We start from the raw sequence: 14,192 nt of genomic DNA on the forward strand, positions 1-14,192 counted from the left end.
TTTAGGTAGGCAAGTTTTCTTCTATAATTTTGTTGAAGATATTTTCTGGCACTTTAAGTTGAAAATCTTCATTCTCATCTATACGTATTATCCATAGGATTGGTCTTCTCATTGTATCCCGGATTTCCTGGATGTTTTGGGTTTAGATCTATTTGCATTTTGTATTTTCTTTGATCATTGTGTCCTAGTTCTCTATGGAATCTTCTGCACCTGAGATTCTCTCTTCTATCTCTTGTATTCTGTTGCTGATGCTCTCATCTATGGTTCCTGACTTCTTTCCTAGGGTTTCTATCTCCAGAGTTGTCTCCTTTTGGGTTTTCCTTATTGTTTCTACTTGCAGTTTTAGATCTTGGATGGTTTTGTTCAAATCCATCACCTGTTTGCTTGTGTTTTCCTGTAGTTCTTTAAGGAATTTTTGTGTTTCCTCTACCTGTTTCCCAGTGTTTTCCTGTAATTCCTTGAGGGATTTTTGTGCTTCCTCTTTAAGGGCTTCTACCTGTTTAGCAGTGTTCCTGTATTTCTTTAAGTGAGTTATTAATGCTTCTCTTAAAATCCTCTAGCAGCATCATGAGACATGATTTTAGATCCGAATCTTGCTTTTCGGGTGTGTTGGGGAATTGCTGTGGTAGGCGTACTGGGTTCTGATGATGCCCAGTGGTCTTTGTTTCTGTTACTAAGATTCTTTCCCTTGCCTTTCGCCATCTGGTTATCTCTGGAGTTAGATGTTCTATCTGTCTGTGGCTGGAGCTTGTTCCTCTTGTGGTTCTGTTAGCCTCCTGGGAGACCAACTCTCTCCTGTGCCCCAGTGGTCAGAGCACTCTCTGCAGGCAAGCTCTCCTCTTGCAGGGAAGGTGCACAGAAGTCTGGAGCTCAGATCCCCTCCTGATTCCTGGGGTCAGAGCCCTCTCTGGTGGGTGACTTTCCTCTGTCAGGGAAGGTGTCCAGTGGTCTGGGTCTCAGCTCTGTCTCCTGGCAGTGATCTCAAGATCCCTGGTGTGCTAGGGTGCCTGCAGCAAGGAGAGTCCTCTGGGGACCTTGTGGCCCTCAGCTGGGATCTCACCGAAGATAGTGCAGGGGTGTTGCCAACCAAAAATAACCCCAGCATCTGGTTGGGCAGGTGTCCTTTGTCCCTCTTCCTGCTAGCACAAGCTCCTCTGGGATTTTTGGAACTGATGTTGCATTCCACTCACCAGTGATCTCCTGGTCCAGCAGCATGTAGAGTCCTCTGGGGCCCCCTGCTGAGATAGCTGAAGATCCAAAAGTAACTCTTAATGAAAGATTCATTGTCTTAACATTTCTTTTATCTTTTTTTTTTTTTATATTCCAGTCATTATCCCCCTCCCAGTCTGCTCTCTGACAGTTCCTCATCCATTCCTTCTCTGTCCTGTATCCAAGAGGATGTGCCCATCCATCCTTCAGCCCCAAAGGTCCTCCCCAATTTCTTGGTCTCAAGTCTCTCTAGGGCTAGGTGCTTCTTCTCTCACTGAGGCCAGACCAGGCAGTCCTCTGCTATATATGTGTAGGAGGCCTCATATCAGCTGGTGTATGCTGCCTCTCAGTGTCTGAGAGATCTTGGTGGTCCAGGTTGGTTGAGAAATTTGGTCATATTTTTATACTTAGCTATCTTTTCCAGCAGACAGAAAGATAATTCTGAGAGTAAAAGCAGGTATAGTATTTACAATAGTGTCTTCTTTGTGGTGTATCCTCAATGAAGTTTGGAAATAATGGTTAATATTAATACAGAAAAGGGAAGGGATCCCAGAAAGGTTCAACATTTATTTTATTTCCAAAATGAGAAGAGAGTTTTCATCAAAATCATAGAGGAACTGTGAAAAGATATTTCAGTAGTTAGAAATATCAAGTAGGGGAGGATTGAGAATATGAAAGAGTATGAGTATGGAGAACAAATGAAGGCATTCAGATCACTGTGAAATTATAACAAAACTCACATTTCTCTGAAGTTCGTCTCTATTTGTTAGTCACATAATGCTTATTCCTCCATAATTCCTCCTACAGTGAAGCTCTAAATCTCAGTGGTATGTTAACTCCAGGTGGGTCCTTGGACATAATTAGATCATCTATGTGGAGACTTCATGAATGGAAGGAATCCTTGTACTTTCGAAAGAGACCTTAGGAGAACTGTTTTCTCTCTTTATCCTATAGGAAAAATTCTCTCCTCATAATCTGGCCAGCCTGATCTTTGAGATTAAAAATTGCTACTTAGAAGCCCCCAGAATTAAGATACATTTTATAGTAACCCATCCCAGGTAAAAATCCACTCCTAATAATACTGCTCAAGTCTCTGAGCTTGCATTTGTCAACTGTCAGTGCAAAACCTCCTCAGAACTTTTTTCAGCCTCGGATTTCTTTCTGCTTCAGCCCATACAACTTGAGACTGCCAGATGAATAGCTCACAAGCAACATTCTGACCATGGACTTCCCCACTGCAGCTGAAAGCTCTTAGGGGGCACTATTACTGAAAGCAAATATTCTACACCTTATATTTCAATCACCAATCACCCTGTATCTCTCCCTAAGCTACTACCCTTTCAGGTTCATCTCCCAATGATTCCTTATCCTATGTCCTGCAGTCCTAATGGAATATCAACACATCCCCATTCATTCCTCAGTCTGTGCAAACCGGGAGTCTGTTATACATTTACCTATGTGCCGTGCTCCCTCTACCAACTCTCCAATCTCTGTGGCTTCTGGGCTTCATACACCAGCCTCAGTTGATATTGTTTTACACTGACTAGATACCAACAGCTCTCTTCATCTAACCATGCTGATTAAAAAGGTCATTGATTCCAGTTGACAATGAGATTTTAACACATCAGTCTTTGTTTCCTATTTTGTCTAGGCCTGAATTTTTAACAGTATGATTTCTATTCTTCACAATTTATGTATATTTTCTCATAAAGTACTTAGTAGTTATGCAAAAATTAAAAACACATATTATATGGAAATGTAACTATATTTAGTCATGTCTCCAGGCCTAAATGCAAAAGAAACTTGCAATACCCTTTACGAATTTTTAAAATCACATACTGTTGTCCTAGAAGATTTGGGAGAGATGGAATTAATGGGAAAGGAAGGGGTCAATGTAAGTTTTCTTCAAAATTCTTTCTATGCTGTTCCTGTAGTCAATGTTTTACCAGCAGATATCAGAAACTGCATGTACTAAGCTTGTCTTATCAGGCCCATTTGTTAACAGAAGAAGGCAAGACTGCACATGGATAAGCAGTTGCCTTGTCGAGAATAAAACTCCTTTATTGGCAAGCCAGATGATTTCGTGGACAAAGTTGCTTGCTGCATGTCTGACAACCTGACTTCCATCCTTGGAAAGCACGTAGAGAAGGAGAAAGCTCACTCCTAGATGTTCCTACACAAACAAATCCAAGCGCACATGTGTGTGTCACACAAAAACACACAATGAAATAATGTGTATGAAAAAATTAGATCGATATTAAAAAAATTAATGTTCATCAGTTTGCATAGATTTTAAAGGCTTTTAGAGATTTCCTTCAACCTGAGGTTTAACATAGGCGAGTATCTTGTGTTTTGATACTGTGGTGTTTTTATGGACGAAATCTCACCCCAACTTGATGGTGAGTTCTTCCTATTGTAATGATATATTGCTCTTCATATTGCTTATTGTTCTGTAAAATGACAATGAGGTGAGACTGATGCTCTTCCTGACCAAATCAATAGAAACCATTGATTATCTTATACCAGGAAGAACAGCATTGGTCCAGAGAGCATGTTTTTCCAATACTAATTTTATTAGTTTAGACTAGATATTAAGTATTCTGAATGAATCTATAACATAACTGAGAACTATTGAACAAACATCTGTTATGCTTTGGGCTTGAGTAATGACAGCTGATATTGAAAATATGTCATCTTTCTTAACATTATCATGAACAGAATTCTCAATTAACCTACAGATGTTGATTACAACAAATGGTTTTTTCAGGGATGAAAGATGCATGGTCAATCTTAGATATTTCACTGTTGATAAAACTCCAATATGTCATTAGGAAAACACAAGAATCTTATGAAATGAATCAAAAATCACCAAAATGCAAACTGATGCCACATGAGCAAACTCAGCACTAGGAAGAGCTCAATTACTGGCAAGGGTTCTTACTCCTTTGCTTCTATTTTAGGTAGTTAAGTATGTGAGTAGCTATAAACCATAATTGTCACTAAATATATCTTGTAATTTTCCCTCTCCTCCCCCCTCCCCTCCCCTCCCCTCCCCTCCTCCCCTCCCCTCCCCTCTCCTCCTCCTCCCCTCTCCTCCCCTCCCCTCTCCTCTCCTCCTCCCCTCCCCTCCCCTCTCCTCTCCTCTCCTCCCCTCCCCTCCCCTCCCCTCCCTTCCCCTCCCCTCCCCTCCCCTCCCCTCCCCTCCCCTCCCCTCTTCTCCCCTCCCCTCTCCTCTGTTCTGTCCCCATCCCCTCCTCTTCTTCTCTCCCCTCTTCTCTCTTTCTATCTGAATCTTTCTTCTACCTCTCTATGTCTCTTTCTGTGAGTCTCTCTGCCTCTGTTCCTTTTCTCTATCTCCCCCTTTCCATCCCTCCATCCCTCTCTCTCTTCAAGAAGAGTCTAACAAACATAATTCTGGTTATAAAGAAACTTTATCTTGAGATCAGTGGGTTCTGATAGGTGGTATATTATTAAATATTTTCAATAAGCAATATATGTAAAAGATAGAAGCACAATTAAATACTTTTATATTTATATATGCACTTATGAATTTATATTAAAATATAAAATATATTTATATGCATATATTTACTGTTTATTCAATAAATACTGATTATTAAATCATTTACAGAAGGTACAGTTTTTACCTACCAATCTTCAGTTGTCTTCCTCTTAGACTATTTCCCAGTCTGTCAATGATTTAATATGTTCTATATATTCTAAAATTCTCAGCAGAGTGCTCTACTAGTAGATTTAAGATTCTACTTCTTGCAGATATGACAAAATATTAAACCAGAATCCATAAGCAATGATATCAAGGGGATTCCCACAGATGTTATGCTGAGTGGCATCTTAAAATTAAATTTGTGTACATTCATATATTTAATCCTCACAGAATATTAAGTGAATTTGCCTTTATCTTTAACTACAATGCTATTCAGATTCAGTTAAGTAGGATCTAGTATGAAGCCATGATTCAAATCTAAGCCTAGGTAGCTACAAACTTGAAAAATGCTCTGAAATACAACTCAAAATGGTAACTGTCTTTATGCACCATTAAAATTTCTAATTTGAATGACCTTGGATGTATTCCAGAAGTCTCCTTGACATCTATCAGCTAAACTCTTTACCTATACATTCCCAAAGTGATGTGGCTGTGCCCATGATGTTTTCCTAAGGATGCTAAGACTTAAAATAGACAAAAACCCAAAGCTGTCAGGCCTTCCTCTTAAATTGAATTGTACATAGACAAGAAATGAATATGGGCCAAGTTGTCTGATAAAAAATGGTTGCCGCTGGTTGATATTTGTTACATACGTGTTTCCAAATTGTTCATCTTCATTGCCCATCAAAACACATCATGCCTTCTAAAGTGTCAACTTCAACATCAGTTTCTATGAGTTGTATTATTCTGTCTTCTGAAAGGTACCTAAAACTGCATAGCTTGTGTTAGTTGGCATTTTAGAAAAATGTGAGTGGTTTCTAAGAAGCTCCATGAAGCTCAATCTTACACTCCACTCTTCCTTTTCTGTGCCTGAAGTCATTGATATTCAGTGAGCACAAAACAAATTTAAATATAAAATATTAAAAAGTAAAAGTATTAATTTATAATGTGTCACCACTTAAGCTTACAAAGAGAAGCTTAAAGGTAAAGAGAAAATAATAGCTTTTGATGAAAGAACCAAAAGAAATGTGATTTTTAACCTTCTGTTTTAACTATATAATAGAATTTAGAAAGGTAATTCTGCAGGATTACTCAAAGAATAGACATGGTATGTACCTAATTTTATTGATATTGCTTCTAAAAAACAATAGTAGTGAGTTAGAAGAATGTTGAATGCAGAGTGCCAAAGTTTGTGTAATATTTTTTTTTTTGCAATTCTTAACTACATGTGTGTGGAAAAAATAAACATGTTTGAGAAATGCTAAATGTTTATTTCTCAACTAAAATTCTTATAATTTGAATATTTGTAAATATTTTATGAATTTTCATTTGACTTTGAATTGCTGTACAGTAACAAATGATAAGATCTATTTAGAGGAAAAAATAAAATAATTCAACCATAAAATTAGTTAAATAAATATAAAATAGCCAAGAATATATTAAATCACCTCTAAATCTACTAATGATACTAGCAAAATGCCATTCAATTCAAAGTTCGACTTTCTATGCCTTTATTATATTTTAACTAAATTTTAAAAATATATTGACTATGATTCCTTGACAACTGTCATCTTTTTTCTTTAGACAATTATTTATTTTTATTTTCTGTTTATAAGATTTTTTTCTTGAACGTAGGTTTGTTTTTCTTGCCACGAGGTGGCATTTCTACCTCTTCTCCATGTTCTCTGGCTCTTGCGTTGTTTCTGCCTCTTCTTGCAGTGTTCCTTAAGGCTAACAATGAATCATACAATTGTCTTCTTTAAGGTTGACCTCTCATCTATCACTCATTTTCAGTATCTTGTCTAGCAATGAATCTCTGCTTTTAATAATATTCACTAGAAAAAGGGGCTTCTGAATTAACATTGAACATAAACTTTGTCTGAGTTTAAACTTAAGTATTTAAAAGGGGATTTGAGGCATGTCAATTTATCTAAATAATAGTATTGGCTCCTGTGCATCAGGGCCTAAGATAGCTCCTCCACTGAGTTTTTGGGCAAGTTTATAGAACCAGCCCTGGGTTAGCTCCTGCAGAGTATAAGGCAATCAGAGTGCAGGTGGTTATCCATGTAATAGAAGGGTAACTATTACACAAGTGAGAGTAACCTACCTGACAGGTTGATCTTTGCAGTTTATCGAGTTCACATATAGTTAAGAACAGTGTATTTTCTCCTCTAATATCTCACACAGCACCACAGAGGACTATGAAAGCTTTCTCGCAGATCCAGGCCGTTTTTCTATGTAACTGCAGCATGTAGTCTATTCAATAGTAGAGTCTTGTTGTCTAGTTCTAATAGGCAGCCAAGAGAAATGAAAAGAGTTGATTGTTTTAGAGCATCTACAACATCCCTAACCAACAACTCTGTGGAATGTATCCCACTTCTGACACTGGTGATATTGTTTAATATCTTACAGGTTTTAGGTGGAATATTTTCCCAAAATGCAAAGTAGCTCCTTTGAATCTCTCCTTCAAATAAATTATATTGTGTGGTCCATAACCACAGGCAATGGCAGAGTGGCACTAGACAGATGTATAGATGTTCTTGCAGAGGTGTGTTCTGTTTGAATTTGAGTTGGCCATTGTAAAAATCTGTGATTTAGGTAGGTCTTTTATGATAGATCCTCATACAATTCATTTGTGCAGGAGAATCCTTTGTTTTTCTGATATACTATCCAGGCTTTTAAAAGAAATATTTGTTAGATTTGACACAAACATATTTCCATTGATTCTGACAATTATCACAACAACTTTATAGTTGTTCCTAATCACATTACCAACAAGTCAAAGAGCTGAGGTTAGAAATTAAGCAAATGCCTCCTAAGCTCACTGGAAATGTCCCAACCTAGCATCTAGCATCTAGAATATGCCTTCTACAGCCATCTTGCCTAACTCAATTGTCTGTGTCACTCTTCATTGCCTCTAAGTGTTTTCTAATCTAGCACAGCCCCTTTCCACTGTGGCTTAGTTCCAAGTGGTGAAAATTTTATGCACTATATTATTCTTTTCTTCCTTTCTATGCATACTGAAGCTTTATTTTTTTCAGTGATGCCGTTTCCATGTGAGACTAAGATCCAATTTACACTGAGGCTTCATCACCCACAAATTACAAGCTGGTTTCCTTTCTCATACATGTTCTCTTCTCTCTAATGTGCTTAAAGCTTCCCAAATATAAAACAAAACAAACATGTGACTTAAAACCTTCATTATAAGAACCCCTAAAGCAAACAAAGTAGAGCATTTTTCCTATGTGTATAGATGTCTTTCACACAGCTCAACTTACTGTTTTGAAGTGAGTGCCAATACAACTATGAGTACTTAAAAAGTAAACAGTGCTATAAGACTGTGATTAATACCATGTATGACTGAAATTTTTATTTTTAATTTATTTATTATGGTGGACATATGTCCAGAGTGCACATGTAAGATCCGATTAAGTTGATTCTTTCCTTCTACATTTCTGAGGGATGGAGAGCTCAGGTGCAGATCGGAATTGCCTGGTAAGTATTTTGCCCACCAAGAAATCTCTCTGCTCATATATGACTTTTAACAATTCTATACATTCCCTCTATTTCCATCTTCTCTTATAAATATTCTAAGAAATAAAAATAATTTTCTTAGGATACGAATGAGTCTATTGCATCCAGCAGTGAGAACCAGGGATTCACTAAATAATTCTTTAAAAGATCTTTCCTATATAAGGGAAGATGATAATTGTCACAATGATTCCCAAGACATTTCAGGTGAAAGAAATCACATATATTTCATGTATTTTTTCATCCTTCTATTTTATCTTTCCTTTAGTATAAAATTTGATAGTTTCTCAAAATGTTCTAAATTGCTATCTTTTCAAACTGTAAAATTTTGCAGAGATGAACTCTTTCTTGAATGTTTAAAAAAGAAAGTGTTTTTTTTTTTCTTTCATATCCCAAGTGTAGAGAGATGGAACTGTTATCTGTAACTGTGCATGCCAATTCCTTCCTACTCATGTTTGACACAGGCCATGACTCAATAGCAGGGTTGTGTTGCTGTCCCTAAGCCACCAAGCTATGCTGGCTTATGTCAACAGCCTCAAACGTAAAAGTGAATTATAGCTTTGCACTCAATCTCTACAGTCAGCACGGCAATAGCCGGTGTTTTAGAATGTGCAATTTAGAGACTTGGAAACAGGAGACTTATAAAGTTTATTTCTTAAAACTTTTACCAGAGTCAAAGCTGTGAGATTTCAAAATAAAGATTGATATAGAATCAGTTTAAAATACACCTATGGCTTTGTGGACAACAAGGTATTTTTGTTCATATTCTAAAATTTTGAGAGGAGTACATTTGACTGTGAAAAATATGTGGTGAATGCCTAAGAAGAACAAAAATAATACAAATTTGTATGTCCTCTTAATGTAGTCTGCAGGATAATGACTTAGATATGTACATCCATAGACTGATCTTTTTGGTTGTTAGTATTTATTTATGTGAAGTGTTTGAATAACAACCGATGGATAGTGTTTTTTAAATCTACAAATATATAGCAATATAAAAAATAAAAGAAAGCATAAATTCCTCCTTTAAATGTTTCTATCCCCTCTTCTTAAAGAAGAATTTTTGTGAAGCTTAATTATATAATATTAAAGTAGTTCACTATCTTGGTTTTAATATAACCTATAATATGTAATAATTTTCACTGCACAAATATGAATTTTCCATAAAAACAGGTTGGTGTTCAAAGTGTACACTTTAAGCTGAGGTTGGACAATGTGTAAAGAAAAATATATTTATTTAATTCACAGTTTTTAAGACTGAAAGTTCAAGTATGAACAGTTCACATTTTGGGGATGTAATCACTGCATAAGCAGAGTCAAGAATTAGAGATTGTGTGGAAGACAAGAAACCTAGGGAGACTCATGGATCAGATTTATTCTTTGTAATTACTTAGGCTCCCAGGAATCAGGTAGAGAGTCCCATAAAAACTGCTTCAATTCTTTCCCAGGGCAGAGCACTCTACAACATATTCCCTCCAACTAGTCACAAGAATGTAAGAAATACTATGTTGAGAATCTTCCCCATGTTGGATTGACTCTTAAAGAATAGCAGTGCCATTATTTTGGGATATGGTCAAAACTCTTGAGAGAAACTTCACCCTTTTGCAATAAATACTCATGGTTTATTTGGAAACAGCTCTTCTTATGAAAAGGTATATTAATTAAGATAAGTATCATTATTTAAATTAGAGATGTAGAGTCATACTAATATATTTTAAATTATATAACATATTCTGTATCTCTTTTTCACGTTTAGATATAATGGTAAATTGTCACACATTATTTCAAGGGCTGTTATTGTGAGAAAATTTTCATTGAAGAAAATAGGTATATTTCTATCCCCTCTAAGCTTCTATTTAACCAGAAGAGCATGAGCAGTCAGTGAAAATTAGGTAATTTTCCAAGTGATAATAATTGTTATCACAAGAAAGGAGCTAAGGATATTAAAGGGAAGGTGAGAGGATGCTGCTCTCTATTGGATTTAGAGAAGGCTCTCAGGAGAACAGGAATGGGAAGAATGAGCGCTCTGGAAAGCATGTCATTCCAGTGGTGGGAAGAAAAGAGTTGTGTTAGGAAAAAAAAAAAGACAGCAAATCTGCAAAAAGCTGAGAGGTAGTGAATGTGGGAGGTGGGGAGGAACTGGACAAGGAAAACGAGTGAGTGGACCCTGCAGCACCTGCAGATCTTAGCCAACACAGATTTAACCAGGTTAAGCAGGGTGGTAAAACTCTTCATAATGAGATGGGAATAAATATCTATTCATATGGGAAGGGCACCAAGAGCAGATATCAGGAAACTCCTACCTAAATGCAGCATGGTGAAGCAATGAGTTTGTTTGGTTTAGTTAGAGGGGCACAGGTGACTTAAGGCAAATTAGTTGCCAAAATGCCGACTTCAGCATAGATGCCAACACCCGAAAACTTTCTCTGGAGCTCCTATGCAGCTCAGTAGCTGTGCAATCTGCAATTAGCTCTCATTTGTGGAGGAGCCTCGTGTGGCCGGGAATATTTCAGATTCCTGAGTCTTACAAGTTTCCTGAATTTCTGAAGCTCTCTAGCCAAGTGGAAAGCTATGTTCAATTCTAATTCCAGAGCTAGGTTACCCAGGGGTTCAAGTAAAGGTGATAAAAAGATCTGAGGGCTGCTTTCTACTTTTCAAGAGAATATACATTTGAGGACAAAAGAAGAAATAGAGGAATGAGAGAAATTATTCAGGCAATCTTTGATGAAACTGATGGGAGATTGGTATAGTGGTAAGAAAGGATTATTTCCTGCATAAAAAAAAAATTCAAGTTTCCCCAAAATTCTGATGATAATATTAAACTTAAGATAAGAATATAAGAATACACATGAATAAGTAATTGTAATGGTTTGTATATGAGTTAGGGGGTGTGGCCCTGTTGGAGTAGGGTGTGGCCTTGTGTGTCACAAGGAAGTGTGTCACTCTGAGCACAGACATGAAGTACAACTCCTATCAAATGGCAGTGAGCTGAGAGTGACAATGATCTCCCAACAAATACAAACGGGAATATATGCCTTACATTTTAGGAAACTAAAGCCATGAAGTTCCCAACACATATGTACTAAATTATGTCATTTTATTTCTTCATTTTTAATTTACACACTAATTCCATATCTTACATTCATCTTTAAATATCATTAATTATAGAATTTAAAAGTGAGAAATACATGGACAGGAAGCAACAACAGGTCAGATATTTCAATCCTTGTCATCATTTTCTGAATGGTGGGTAGTTCTGATATCAAGGAGTAGTTCAAAGACAACCTCACATTCACTATAGAATATTTTCTAGTGTACAGATGACCTAAAATCAGTATGCAGGCAATTCCTTTTGAGTGGAGAAAGGTCTGTAAGTGCAAGTAGACTGTTAACTTTTGTTCAAATGAAGGAAGACAATCCAGCCTGGATAATCCAACTTGTGAAATTTTATATGTAAACTGATCCATAGCTGTCAGTTTACTCCTAGTCATAATACTACAAGTATTACAAGTACAAAAAGTTAGAGGGGAAAGAATAAACACTGGGCAATGAAATGATAGTATGTGAGCCTGAACAAGAAGTGACTCAGTAAAGCACCCCAAGATAAGGCCCGCCCTGCAATCTGCTCTGCTTAGTGGTCAGGGTTCCAGGTATATCTAACTCTGACTGCTATCACTAAGTACTCATCAGAGTGGTCATCGAGGGGCACACCTCAAGCGAGAAATGTCTTCCTTACTGGCATAGAAAAAGACAAATCACACAACCATGAGCAGAGTAGAATTCCATTAAAATTTCATTTTGCTTACCCAAACAAGAATTCCCGAGTCTTCTGAAAAGCTAGATATGTTGTTCATGCTGTTAAATACAGAAGAAAAAGAAGGAACTAAAAAGAACCTCAAGGGAGGCCAGGTCTGGAAATGACATTAAAGCTCTGAGTGCTCTCTCCATACTTAACACTTAACACATACTTATCTGTGCAAACATCAGCTTAGCTGTTGCACATATAGAGAGCTATATGGTGTTTACTATTATATGCCAATATTAGATCTTTACCATCCATTATTTGGGTGCTGGATTGGACTTCTTAAAATAAATGATTTAAAAATATTTTTATTGTTGAAAATTACATACTTTTTTGGTTGAGAGCCCAGCCTTTAAAGGCTGAGCCATTGATTCTAAAAATGTTTCCTTCATTATACTGATACTATATCCCTATAGAATAGGATTATATATACGATTTTAATTATTTTATTTATAGTGGAAAGGAAATTATTTTTAATAAGAATTAATTTTCTACAATATTTCTGATTAAAACCAACAAATGAGATGTCATTTTGTTGTGTACAGGCATATAAGTTACGAAATTAACATAAATATTAACTAGAAACTATATTAAGTGTTAAAAAGTTGAAAATGGTTTCTCATTAAAATATGTCTATATGGAAAAAAGAAAATTCCACGCTCACATAAAATTAAATATAATTATTATCTATCGCAATTTCAATTTCTCAGGCTGCACTCATCACTGACGAATACAGCTCTCTCCCCACTTCATGTCTATGTGGGTTTTTTTTTTTGCTTGTAATACATTAAGAACAGCAGTTATTTAATCCCATATGCATGCTATGGATACACCCATCCATAGCCACATCCTCACACAAGGATGATTCTCCCTCACCAAGTACCTATCCACTGGTAAACATTGTCAGTCAGTAGGCATGTATAACATTGATCTTTGATATTTAATACTGTGTATATTCAAAAATATTAACTTGGAAGTTATGATTAATAGCAATGAATCTTGTAAGCTTGTATTTATCAAAGAGTCAGCTAAAAAGCATAAATGGTAGATCTTTAGTAAAGTGATACAACTAACACAGTTCAAACCATTACAAAATTAAAGGCCATTCTTTCCCCAAATTTCTTAATAGCCTTTAGAAGCAGAAATTATTCTGTAAATTATATATCTATGAAGCTGAAGAGTCTGAATGCAAAGATGTGTGTTTACACAAGTCTTAAGTCTTTAGCTTAAGAGCTATGGAAAGCTGCAAATAAGATTTTCAGAGACTTACAGATGGCAAAACAGAGTGATGTTTCATATCATTTACATCAACGCAAAGCCTGGGCCATGATTATTCAAAGGGCAACACTATATTTGGTGCAGATGACCTTTCTATCTCATATTGATTTCATTTTTTATGTGTTTAAAAATATTTTTACCTGGTTGGTCTTATGTGTTCTTCATAATTCAACTCAAATAGCACCCCGAAATCTCTGCTAAATATTTAGAACAGAGAGTGGGCCAGTCTTGTTACATCCTATTTGCCATGATTGATTCGTAAGCCATTAATTATGGTATATTTAACAAATTATCTTTCAGATGTGGGTAACTAATGACTTGTGGGATTTCTTCAATGAGAATAACTATGAATGTGGCCCAAACAAATCTACAAAATTAAAACATCAGAACATCAGTAATATGTTGTTAATTTTTGGAAACATGTTAAATATCTTGTGTGGTTCTTGGAAATGAACTTAATAGATGACAGTTTCCTCTCACCATATCAAAACTTAGACCTCTGAGTTTATAATCAAGTATGTGTTCATCTGTACAGTACACAAGGTGCTTCATAACGTGAATAAATAGAAAATGAATGATTGTTGGGGCTGCAGGTGAATGGATACATTTATAAGCCTGAAAGCATTTTAAACTCAAAGACTAGTCATTTTGATCCATGACCTAGTTTTTAACATATAAAATCATAGAAATATGACTTTTATTTTTACA

The sequence above is a fragment of the Mus caroli genome, unplaced genomic scaffold (genome assembly GCF_978045245.1).
Source record: "Mus caroli unplaced genomic scaffold, Mus_caroli_1 scaffold_3, whole genome shotgun sequence".
Classification (NCBI taxonomy): Eukaryota; Metazoa; Chordata; class Mammalia; order Rodentia; family Muridae; genus Mus; species Mus caroli.